Raw genomic sequence first — 11,970 nt, 5'->3', positions numbered from 1 at the left:
AGATGTCTTCATGTCTCCTCTTTGGTAATTGTTAGTTCTTGTTTATTGTTTTCCATCCGGAACGCTACATGGGCCCATGAAGTTGTATCATACGAGAAGAATCACCAAGAGGTTGCTGGGATCTGTGTGTTTAGCTTCTCTTTGGTCCATCTAAATAAGCCATCATTGCAAAAAGTACCATCCTTACCCATCATTCCTCCTTTATTGCCGTGGACACGCTGCCTTCCTAAGACCATCATATTATTCATAGATGGTTGATTTTCTGGTCTACCCTCCCTCCAATCTTTTTTTTTTTTTTTTCTCCTGCCAAATCCTCCACTTTTCTTAAGCAAATTCCTCTCTGCCTTCCTTCGCTTGTGGTCTGTGCCACGTCTACTTGCCAAAACCTTTACAACCTCTAAGAATGGTCATATTTTCTCTAGGAACACCAGAATACATGGTCGAACAAGCTACTGTTTCTGAATTATAAATTAATTTGTATGTAAACATTACCAAGGCCATAACATAATTTGTGCTTACTTAACATTTAGTAAATCATCTTTTGGGGGGAGAATTAAATGAAAAACTACACCCCCAAAAGTGAATGATAAATAGAAGATGCATTTTCACTAAGCCAACCACATATTCACCATCCATCATCTTCTTCTCCTTCTTCTAAGGTTCACAAACTCCAGTCCAACAATGGTTCTGCCTTGACTATGAGAGAAGGTGAAAATAACTGCCCCAATTTCACTGAGTGAACCCAAAGGTCTTTTTGCAACAATTCTTCAAAATACAAAGAAGTTATCTCTCTGGGCTCCAGCCTCCTTACTCATGAAGGACAAGACAGACTAAGTTAGAATTAGGTGTGCTCAAACTTGAAAGAAAGAAAGAAAGAGAGAGAGAGGAAGAAAGAAAGAAAGAAAGAAAGAAAGGAAGGAAGGAAGGAAGGAAGGAAGGAAGGAAGGAAAAAGAAAGGAGAAAGAAAGGAGGACTGGAAACATTGTTTTTTTAAGCTGAAATTTAACATGGAAGAAAAAAAAAAAAGAGTACCAGGCTGTACCAAAAAAGCATACCCTCTCATGAAATATTAGAGTTCTGTGGCGCAGAGTTTGAAAAATCATTGGGTTGGATCGTCCCGAAATCTCTTCCAAGTTAAATATGTTATTTTTGTGATTTCGATCTAAAAAATCTCAAACCTCCAAGGAGGCATTGCTTAGGAACAAACGGAGTGATTTTACCCAGGAGTGAGGGTGGAAGGGTGGACTACTGTGACTTTGCCCCCACAGAACCCTGTCTCCCCAGCCCGTCTCGGTCCTTTGAACCCTCCTTGAGGACCAGTAAAGCCTCTCGAGATGCAAGAAAGCTCCAGATTCCAGCAGAGGACCACAGCTGGGTCGCTTAGCAACAGCAGCAGAGGGAAGCCTCTCCCATCAGCAGATGGTGATGGACTCTCATTGCTTCTGCAGCACCTTCTTACAGTGGGCTCTTGGCTCCCAGCAGGAGCCACTGTACCCTGCCTAGCAACCAGCATCCCTTGGCAACCACAAGAGCAGTCATCCCATCAGACCCATAATGCTGCCTGTACACAAAATGCTCTACACTTTTTTTCATGTCCTGCATGTACCGTATGCCATAGGTTATAGTGTGAATCCTTTTCATCCTTTGGCTGTTGAATGACAGATGCCAAAGTCTAGAATCTCATGGAAAACCAAAGTGAACTCACTGCATTAAAAAAAATAACCTGCATCTATACTTAATTTCTGCTTTGCACACAGGCAAAATACCTAGGAACAATGGTTAGGTCACCTGGAGTTCTGTGTGCGAAAATACATCAGCCGATGTCCCCTACAAGTCACTCAAGAGTCCTGAGGACCGGAGTTCCCATTGTGGCTCAGTGGTAAAAAGCCAACTGGTATCCATCAGGACTTGGGTTTGATCCCTGGCCTTGCTCTGTGGGTTAAGGTTCTGGTATTGCTGTGAGCTGTGGCATAGGTGGTAGACACGGCTCGGATCTGGCATTGCTGTGGCTGTGGTGTAGGCCAGAAGCTATGGCTCCGATTTGTCCCCTAGCCTAGGAACCTCCATATGCTGCGTGTGTGGCCCTAAAAAGACCAAAAAAAAAAAAAAAAAAAAAAAAAAAAGAGTCCTGGGGACGAAGCCCTGCTCCTCCTATGAAATAGCTGTGGGACCTTGGTCAAAGATACGTCACCTCTCTGGGCCTCAGCTTTCTCCGATGAAAACAAGAAAGATAAGCTTGATGAGCCCTGAGGTCCCCTGGAGTGCTAACATTTCATGACCTTGGCTTCATCTTTGACCACGGTCTTTCTTTATATGTCTCCAAATTCATGCCTCGGAGATGTTTCTTAATCTCGAGCGTTTCCCCCTGAGATTACAATATGTCTTGTAACAGTTCTTAGCATGATGTTCAAAGCACAAGTGGGAAAAAAAAAGGCTGCAAGATCGCAGCGCAGTACCCCACCAAGAGCTGGAAGAAATCAGGGGTGAGACACAGGGTCTTGACGTGACCCTCCGGAGGGAAATGTGATCCAAAATAGCTATGACTTTTAGAAAGGCTCCAGAAATCTCTAGGACCCGCCGGGCCCATCTGGCGACCGTGCACTCGTGCATCAATCTGCCAATTCAGTCTGTCAAAAAATATTTAACAGTTCTTTGCTATCTGCTGAGGCATCTCTAGACACTGAGGATGACGAAGTAATTTAAGGCATGAATAATCTGGTGGGGACAAAAGGGTACACAGACATGAGTTAGATAAAGCGTCAGGCAACATGAGATTAAAAAATACATATTCTTAGAAGGCTTCCAAAGGTAGAAAGCAGGACCCTCACATTTTCAAGGGAGACTCTTAAGAGAAAGGTGGCTGATAAAAGCATTTTTTTTTTTTTTTTTGTCTTTTTGCCTTTTCTAGGGCCGTTTCCCGAGGCATATGGAGGCTCCCAGGCTAGGGGTGTAATCGGAGCTGTACGCACCGGCCTACGCCACAGCCACAGCAGCTCCAGATCCCAGCTGCGTCTGCAACCTACACCACAGCTCATGGCAACGCTGGATCCTTAACCCACTGAGCAAGGCCAGGGATCAAACCCGCAACCTCATGGTTCCTAGTTGGATTTGTTAGTCACTGTGCCACAACAGGAACTCCGGGAATTCTTGATCAAGGGACGAGCAAGCATAAAACCTGGAATGTGAAATAAACATGGTACCTCCTGGCCGGGGTCTACTTCGTGAGCACACGACCTGTCTGTCAGCGCCCCGTCAGCAGAAAGGGCCTCAGTGTAACGCTGTGCCGCCACCATCTGCAATTATAATTATTTTGAACAAGGGGCCCCACACTATAATTCTGCATTGGGCCCTACCCAATATGCAGTGAACCCCCGCACATCCCCTTGCTCAAGGAGAGGGATCCTGCGTGGAGTCGTAAGACCTACTGCTGGAAACGGAAGTGGGGATGCAGGGAGAGAGGGTCAGGAAAGCCACACGGAAGGGTCCAGCCTCTGTCCGGTGGAAAACGGGCAGGACGGGCCCTGTTGGACAGCAGAGTTAGATGGTGAGGCTGAGCGGGTCGGATAACTAATCTCGCGATACCGCCAACGGGGGGAGGCGGGGCTCGTGCGAAACCTTCACGCTTCCCGCCTGTCAGTCATTCCACATGCACTGATCTCCCAGGAAACCTCAGGATACCGGTGCTGGACACTAAAGATCCAGCTGCAAATAAAGCGGTCACGGGCCCTGCCTATGAAAATTTTATAGCCTAGGAGGGAAAGGATGTCAAACAAATAATTACAACTGTGGGGATGTCGTGAAAGGGGAGCCGCACGTCGTTGGGGAATTAGAGAGGCTCTTCTGGTCTTTTCTCCCAGGAAACTTAAACACATAAATAAATGGAGTTGTTAAGCCCACGACACTTAATTCGCTTCCCTTCCGTACACACGCGCACAATGCAACTACAGCCTGCTCTGTGTGTGTGTGTGTGTGTGTGTGTGTGTGTGTGTGTGTGTGTGTGTCCCCACCACGCGCAGGGCTAAGCAATTTCCGTTTCCAGAAGATTTGGCTCAGGAGGGACTGACAATAGGGTTACTCGCAGCGTGAACAACAAAGGGAAAATTGAGAAGCAAAGGATCCTTGCCTTTCTTTCACTCCTGAATGACGTTCCACCGGAGCTGCCTTTTGATCTGCCACGGACGTGATTTTTGTGTAGCTGCGTGTTTCCTGGATGGCCCCACCCCTGATCTCAGTTCTGCCCCAAGGATGGGCACCCACCCAGCCCCAGGGGCTTTCCCTAGGCATTGTGGAAATGGGACTGCGGGAAAGCAAACCCAGTGGCTGTCCAGAGGGGCCATTTTCAACCCTGTGACCTGGGCAAAGGGTGAAGCTGGCTGGCAGGGGTGCGGCAAAGACGAGGGCCGGGGAGAGTGGCCTCAAGGCGTTCAGGGCCCCAATTCCAGGTGCGTGTCCTCCACGTGTCAACCGCATTTCTGCTGCCGAGTTCCATGAGCCCTCCCAGGAGGCTTACAGGAAGCTATAAGGATGCTGGTAGGATGCCCTTTGGCTTAAGCTTGTTCAAGATTTCCATTTAATTCTCTACTGTTTGCAAACCGAGAGGCTCCCTACCGGCTGGCGTTCAACAGGGGCCACGGGTGGTGGTGGAACGCAATGCTACCAGCACAACCAAGCCAAGCTTTGAGATCTAGTCTTTTTTCTTTTCTTTTTTTAAAAATTATAGTTGATTTACAATGTTGTGCCAACTCTGCTGTACAGCAAAGTGACCCATTCATATATATATATATATCTTCTTTTTCTCATACCATTTTCCATCATGTTCTATCCCAAGAGACTGGATCGAGTTCCCTGTGCTGTACAGCAGGATCTCATTGCTTATCCATTCTACATGGAATAGTTTGCATCTACTAACCCCAAACTCCCCGTCCATCCCACTCCTTCCCCCTTCCCCCGAGGCAACCACAAGGCTGTTCTCTGCGTCTGTGAGTCTGCTTCTGTTCTGTAGACAGGTTCCTTTGTGCCATGTTTCAGATGCCACATTTAAGTGGTATCATATGGTATTTGTCTTTCTCTTTCAGCCTTCACTTAGTACGAGAATCTCTAGTTGCATCCAAGTGGCTGCAGATGGCATTACTTCATTCTTTTTTGCGGCTGAGTAGTATTCCACTCTGTCTATGTACCCCATCTTCTTAATCCATTCATCTGTCAATGGGCAGTTAGGTTGCTTCCAAGAGACCTGTTCTTAAATCCTGCTCTACCAGTCAAAACTCCCAGGAGTGTGGCACATATATGATAGAGCGTGATGTTTGCAGACCCAGGAAATCGGGTTAAACATGTCACAGGAAGCACGGCGAACGATTCTTAAAGCTGTATCCTCTCTATAAAGACGCAAGCCCTGAACGCAAAGGAGCAGCAGCCAGCTGAAGGTGCTCCCCTTGGCGGGGGGGGCAGTCATATCTGCCCACAATTCAGGCCTTGATCTTCTTTCTGTTGGCTCCTACCTGGGTTTAGTTGGGTTGGCCTTCATGTGCAACCCTTGACTTTGACAGCACTGCCTTCAGGACACGGTCAGCCACAGGTCGGTGGAGGAGGTTCGGGAAAGTAACGAGCACGAGCACCACTGGAAGTTCCAGGGCCTTCCAGGCCAGAAGCTGATCGTGCCGGACACGGATCACGGACATAACGGTCTTGGCCAAGGGGGTACACAGAGTTCCTTCCTCTCCCTGACGTCACCCGACTCGGTGACAAACCCCCTTGCCGTGAGCAGTCCCATCTCCCTTGTGGGTCCGATGTCTTCTTGCTCAGGGTGCACGGGCATCGACCAGCCTGGTACAGAGGACACAGGGCATCGAGAGCGGAGGGAACGTGGCTTTTTGGGCCAGGTTGTCTACACCGCCCCTGCCCTCAGCCTGGCCGTGTTTCCCCAACGAGGCTGAAAGCCAGGAACTATTTTTGTGGGTGGTGTTGGTGCCCGAGCACACACTGCTCCTGGCCTTCTGAGCCCGGGAAGCAATAATAACTGGGCCCTCACCGAGCTGCCCTGCGTGCTGAGGAGCAGCCAGGCGGTCTCAGCGACCAAGGAGGGCAGAAGCTGACTGTCCACCCATCGACTGCGGGGGCGTCCAGAGGAGTGGCGGGGGAAAGTGATCAGCAGGTGACAGATGGAGCCCTTTGTGCTGGGAGGGGGAGGGGAGCCTGGGGGAGGGGGTGCAGGGCTGGACTGGCCTGGGTGACCCCTGCAGAGAAGCAGGCAGACAGGGAAGTGCCTGGGACCAGGCACGGCTGTTCTCTCTTGGTTTCACGAGATGCCCTGACTGCGCTTCCTTCGAGGAGACTGAGAGACAGAGCTTCAGGCCGGCTGCCAGGGCTGGGCGCTTGCAGGGTGAAAACCAGGAGGGTGTTCAAATCCAGGGAGCCCAGGCTCACACTGGCCAGGCGGCTGTTCCATGATCAAGCCTCAGGCACAGTCGTGTTGTTTTAGAGAGATGTCTGTTCACACAAACACGGCGAAGCCGGCCTCTTCCCAAGCACCGCACTTTCCGTTTGTCAAAACATTGGAAGAGTAATTCGTGCCTCAAAAGGAATTCTCTCCCACTCTCCCAGCTGCCAGGCTCGGGGGCTGGAGGCTTTTATGCTACAAAATCTCAAGACACTAGAGGCCGGAGTGGACGCGCTGTGGGGGTTACAGTGTGGCTAAGGGGGCAGAGGGCATGAGTCGCATGCTCTCTGGGAGGAGGGGACGAGAAAGCCAGCTCCGGCCAGACGAGGTGCCCCCGTGAGAAGCCGCTCAGGGTGGGAGCTGAGAACACGGGCTCTGAAGCCAGGGTGGCACGTGTTCAAGTCCTGGTGTTTCCAGCTTCTAGTTGTGGGGTCTCGGGAAATGTCCTGGGGGGCTGGGGGCTTCGGTGGCTGCATCTGTGAATTGGGGGCTGATGGAGGGGGGGCCACGGTGCCCTCCCACAGGACCGACGTGAGAATTAAAACGACCACACAGTGAGCACCCGAGGCGCCCCGGGGTGCTCTTCTGCGACGGCCGTGCACCTCCCCGCAGCAGTTCCCTTCTGGAGGGCTGGCCGGCCGCAGGCCACCCTGTCACCAGAACTGCCCCGTGCGGATGGCCATTTGGCTGCAGGGCCCTTTTTCTTCCATCACAAACAGGTCCCCGAGGCACAGAGCAGAAACTCAGCAACTGACATAAACAATTTCAAACAATAATTTCAGAAGACAAATGGCCCCATTTGGGCATGGAGATTCCTCTCCGAGGCTTTCCCCGCTTGTTTGTGTGATCCATGGCCTAGAGCCACGAGTGAATTAGGCAGACAGCATGTGCACCCCGGGAGGCAGGAGGGGCCCGTGGGGACCACGACCTGCATTTGACCTGCTTTCCTTGAAAGCTAGTGCTGGGGGGGGGTCCCAGGGGAAGGGGACTCTCACTTCTGCCTCCCAAAGTCCCCCAGCCACTGGGAGGGGTCACCAGATTCAGGTCCAGTGCTACCGTGGTTTCCATGGGTGAATCTGGGTGGGTCACTAACCCTTCCTGAACCTCTGCTTCCCATCCCCTAAGTATCCCCTTCAGCGCTCAGGGTAAGACTCTGTTAGCCAGGATAACTTACTATACAAATATTCAAGAGCTTAAAGCGGGTACCCAGTGAATTCCTGATGGGAACTGTTAACGAAGGTGAATTAGAACTTGGAACGAAGGTTTACCATAGCATCAGAAAGAATAAAGTATCTAGGAATAAATAAGAGACAAAAGACCTGTACTCTGAAAACTATAAGCTGCTGATGAAAGACGTCAAGGATGACACAAACAGATGGAAAGCTATACCTTCCTCTTGGATTGGAAGAATCAATACTGTCATGATGCATATACCACCCAAGGCAATCTACAGACTCAATGTAACCCCTATCAAATTACAAATGGCATTTTCCCCAGAACTAGAATTTTTTTTTAAATTTGTATGGAAACACAAAAGATCCCTGATAGACAAAGCCACCCTGAGAAAGAAAAATGGAGTTGGAGGAATCAGGCTTCTTGATATCAGACTACAATACAAAGCTACAGCCATCAAAACAGTATGGTACTGGCACAAAAACAGCCATATAGATCAATGGAACAGGATAGAAGGCCCAGAAATAAACCCATGCACCTGTGGTCAACTAATCTATGATAAAGGAGGCAAGAATATCCAATGGAGAAAAGATAGTCTGTTCAATAAATGGTGCTGGAAAAACTGGGCAGCTACATGCAAAAGAATGAAATTAGAACACTCTCTAACACCATACACAAAAATAAACTCAAAATGGATTAAAGACCTAAATGTAAGACCAGATACTATAAAACTCTTAGAGGAAAACATAGGCAGAACACTCTTTGACATAAACCACAGCAATATCTTCTCGGATCCACCTCCTAGAAAAATGAAAATTAAAACAAATGGGACACAATTAAACTAAATTTTTGCACAGCAAAGGAAAGCATAAACAAAATGAAAAGATAACACACAGAATGGGAGAAAATATTTGCAAATGAAGCAACCGACAATGGATTAATCTCCAAAATATACAAACACCTCCTGCAGCTCAATATAACAAAACAACCCAATAAAAAAGGGGCAGAAAACTTAAATAGATATAAGACATACAGATGGCTAAAAAAAGCATGAAAAGATGCTCAATATCACTCATTATTAAGAGAAATGCAAATCAAAACTGCTATGATTTGCATTTTTTACACCAGCCAGAATGGCCATCATCAAAAAGTCTACAAACAATAGGTGCTGCAGAGGGTGTGGAGAAAAGGGAACCCTCTTACACTGGTTATGGGAATGTAAATTGGTGCAACCACTATGGAAAACAGTATGGAGGTTCTTCAAAAAAATAAAAATAGAACTACCATATGATCCAGCAACCCTACTCCTGGGCATCTATCTGGAGACAACTATAATTCAAAAAGGTACATGCACCCCAATGTTCGTTGCTGCACAATTTACAATAGCCAGGACATGGAAGCAACCTAAATGTCCACTGACAGAGGAATGGGTAAAGAACATGTGGTACAGATATACAAATAGAATATTACTCAGCCATAAAAAAGAATGAAACAATGCCATTTGCAGCAACATGGACCTAGAAATTATCACGCTAAGTGAAGTTAGTGAGAAAGTGAAAGACAAACATCATATGATATATCTTATATGTGGAATCTAAAAAACAGGATACAAATAAACTTATTTGTAGAACAGAAACAGATTCACAGACTTCAAAAAAGTTATGGTTACCAAAGGAGACATGTCGGTAGTAGGGGGAGGGATGGACTAGGGGTTTGGGATTGGTATGTGCACACTGAGGTCTATGGAATGATTGGCCAGTGGAGACCTGCTGAACAGCACAGAGAACTCTCCCCAATGGTGGTGATAACCTAGGTGGGCAAAGAATCGGAAAGAGAATGGATGTGTGTACGTGGATCACCGCATCACTTTAGTTGTACAGCAGAAATGATCACAACACTGTAAATCAATTATACTTCAATACATTTCATAAAAACCACAAATTCAAACCATTTCAGGAAAAAAAAAAAGAATTTGGATGAAAGGCTATGCTTTATGAGGCCAAGGGAAGAGAATTCTTTCCAAATTAATAGGATGTTTCTCATTCCACGTTGCTGTAAGTCCTTGACTAGAGATTTAAGTTCCTTTGAGATCTTAAGGGAAGCCTGTGGTGTACTGTGTTGGCATTTAAAGCGTATGATGCCTTTTCCGATTATTAAAAAAAAAAAAACCCATGTGCATTATAGAAAATGCAGAAAATGTACAAAATTTCAGGATGGAAAGTGAAATTATTGGTAATTCAAGTTGGTAGGGGCAATCAACACCCACTTAGACTTTGCCCTCTTTCTTCCAAAAAATCTAGTGTCTCAAGAATGAAGATTGGAGTCTACATGCAATTTTGAAAGCTCCTTTGGGCCTTATAAACCTCTTTCTATTGTATTAGCTATTCTTTGAAACTGTCACATTTAACACACACGTTATAATCCAGTTCTGTGTATTCACACCTTCTCCTTTTGTTGAGCATTTCAAGTTTTCCTTCCATTTTTCTGTAGCGTGTATAATGCCACAAAGAACATAAATTTCTGACCCTTCATATGATGTATAGAGTGTATTCATAACATACGATAGATATATATATGCATATATTTTACATGTATACTGTTATATATATGGTCATGATACATATAACATTGACTGATATATATCCACATATATAATAGTGTGCGTATGTGTGTGTGTATATATAATATATATATGTACATATACTGTAACTTTAAGGTTTGGGAAAATAGTTAATGTAGGTACATTAAAAAAATTTTTTTTTGTCCACACTGGCAGCATGTGGAAGTGTCTGGGCCAGGGATTGAACCTGCACCACAGCTATAACCAGAGCCGCAGCAGTGACAATGCTGGATCCTTAACCCACGGAGCCACAAGGGAACTCCTTAAGATTTTGTGTAAACATTAGAAAATAATCTTGGCTCTACCGTTTCTATAAATTTTTGAAACAACCAAGCATAATATTTAAGAACATTTTCTGTCTCTGGGACATTCCGTGGTGTCAGATTCTAGTCTGTGTGTTGAGACCAGTAGCTTCTGCAGAGGCTGGTGCTCTTATCAAACCCAAAGGCTTTGCAAAGTCTGCGCCTATTCTGTTCACCTCTACAGGTGTTGAACTTGCTGAATTTCACCTCTTCTTCTAATCTAGTTCTTTCCATCATGCAGCCAGGGAAGATGACTGCTCTGTAGGAAGAAAGCTTTAAGCAGAGGGACCATTTATTTTGCTGAGAGCCGGGCACTGGCCGTCACAAAGCCGGGCATTGGCCCATCTTTGCACACGGCTGCCCACCCTGGCTCCACGTTCCACTGAGCATCACGTGGTGAACTTGGCTCTGGGGGCCCAGAGCTCTGCTTCTACATCTCCTGCGTGACCTTGAAAAAATTTCTCAATGTCCCTGACTCTTCATCACCACATCCGCAAGACCGGTTGTGTCATCTCCCAGAATTGTTATGAAAATATAAGCATATCCGGTGATGTGATTTATTTTTTTGGGGGGGGAGTTTAATGCGCCATAAAAATACAAGGTGTTCCGACTGAGCCGACTGCTATCTGGTCGTGAACGTGGTTCTCTCTGGAGAGAGCCCTTCACCTCAGTTTCAGTTTCAGACGGAATAATATTTTCAACTGCAAGGGTGCAGGATTTGGGGTCTCCGTCAAGCTTGAAGGACAGCCATGAGCTGTGCCCGTCCCTAGAGCCAATGGGTAACCTCGGAAGGAACCACACAAGGCCTGGGGCTCTCATCAGAAACACATGAAGACCTGAGCTGGGCAAAAAGCACCCCTCTCTGGAGCAGCAAAATGAGACCAATGCCTTCCTCAAAAATTTTTTGAAAGGGAGGGAATACGGGATGAACTGTACACAAATCACATTATGGAATACTGCCTCAATTCCACAACGAAAGTGACTTTCACGGCGCTTCAACACAACCGGGGGTAAAAAGAAATGAGAAGAGCCAGCAGCAAATATCAAGACGTCATCACGAGAGGCAGGCTGCAAATTTAGCAAGAGTACGATGTTGTATAATAATATTGAGGGTTTTTTTTTAAATTTCATTTTCATTTTCTGGCTGTACCTGTGGCATATGGAAGCTCCCAGGCCAGGGTCCGAATCCAGTTCAAGTCTGCTGCAACCTACACCAAAGCTGCTGCAACACCGGACCCTTCAACCCACTGTCCAGGCTGGGGATTGAACCCACACCTCTGCAACCACCCTCGTCACTGCCATCGGATTCTTAACCCACTTAACAACCCACAGGAACTCCCAAGGTTATTTTGAAAATATCGTAAGTTAACATCCTATAGCACATGCATATCAATAATGCTGTGACAATTAATAACCTGTGACTAAAACTGCTACCATCG

At 46.7% G+C, this 11,970-nt stretch overlaps 1 protein-coding gene across 19 annotated transcripts in view; it reads right to left on the bottom strand.

Moving 5' to 3' along the window:
• The window catches only part of MYOCD (myocardin), a 484,310-nt gene that overhangs the window by 75,430 nt on the left and 396,910 nt on the right, over positions 1-11,970 (bottom strand).

This window comes from Sus scrofa, chromosome 12 (genome assembly GCF_054392235.1).
Source record: "Sus scrofa isolate SSC_HxYL_T2T_F1_AM1 chromosome 12, Sscrofa_HxYL_maternal_Yorkshire_Landrace_v2.0, whole genome shotgun sequence".
Taxonomy (NCBI): domain Eukaryota; kingdom Metazoa; phylum Chordata; class Mammalia; order Artiodactyla; family Suidae; genus Sus; species Sus scrofa.
Note: the sequence above shows the minus strand (reverse complement) of the source record. Positions and strands in the feature narration are given on the sequence as shown.